Source organism: Poecilia reticulata, linkage group LG21, assembly GCF_000633615.1.
Source record: "Poecilia reticulata strain Guanapo linkage group LG21, Guppy_female_1.0+MT, whole genome shotgun sequence".
NCBI classification, from domain to species: domain Eukaryota; kingdom Metazoa; phylum Chordata; class Actinopteri; order Cyprinodontiformes; family Poeciliidae; genus Poecilia; species Poecilia reticulata.
The window spans coordinates 12,783,427-12,784,283 of NC_024351.1; the positions used below are offsets into that span (position 1 = coordinate 12,783,427).

Below are 857 nucleotides of genomic sequence, written 5' to 3' on the forward strand. Positions count from 1 at the left end.
GTTTCTGCTCGTATAATATAATCAGTGACGTTCTCATTGACGGCTTTCTGAAGAGACGTCAGTTGGTGTTTATACATTTCCTAACTGGCTAAAGCTGCTGCTAGCTGGTTTACTCTCCGATCGAAGGCTGGTTTCTTTAAATACAGTTGATGTTGAATTGGGGTTAGGTTCGTAGGTATTTGCAGCTAACAAGATGGTGTATCGGTCAGGATACAGGAAGGAGGACATGAGACCAGGGCTTACTGTAGCTGTGAGCTGGTTTATTTTGCCCCGATACTCAGTGTTGCCAGCAGTCTGCAATAACAATAAATTGCCATTAGGCTAATGTATTACAGCAATACAGGTTCAACTTATACAAACTCAGTGAAACCCACAAATAGACAGTCTTTGGCCGAATTTAACATAAGAAGCACTTTGGCGCCATCATGTGGCCAGATAAAYCTCTACACAATGGCGGCAACTGGCAGCATTACTCTAACGCGACAACTCGACGWAAAGCAGTAACAGATATGGCTGAAACGCACATATAACTGAATCTAGAGTGAACAAATAGAACGCTAAATGCGGTAACTTACTTTCTGTCATAAACTTAACACTCGGTGCATCACTTCTCAGGACTACACCGGGAATGCGATCTCACGGTTGGAAAATGCAACAAACTGATCCGGAGGTATATTAGGTTSCCATGGTGAGCGCTAGCTCAGTACTAACTCAGGCTTACGCCACTTCCTAGAATGACCTCTAAACCACTATTACAAAATAAATACAGAAAAAAATCAGAGCCTTTTATATAGCCGCCCCCAAATATGGTTACACATTTGCTAAACATAAAAGGCTTTATTAGTCTTGGGGGAGCG

The 857-nt window shown here is 42.4% G+C and overlaps 1 protein-coding gene and 1 long non-coding RNA gene across 2 annotated transcripts in view; both read right to left on the bottom strand.

Annotated features, from left to right (window-relative positions):
• rab15 (RAB15, member RAS oncogene family) overlaps positions 1–857 on the bottom strand; it is a 34,650-nt gene that overhangs the window by 18,529 nt on the left and 15,264 nt on the right. The window lies entirely within an intron of this gene.
• On the bottom strand, positions 240–780 carry LOC103457352 (uncharacterized). Its single transcript, XR_532424.2, has 2 exons — positions 576–780; positions 240–294 (listed from the first exon to the last, which is right to left on the bottom strand). It is a non-coding gene; the product is annotated as an uncharacterized LOC103457352 (long non-coding RNA).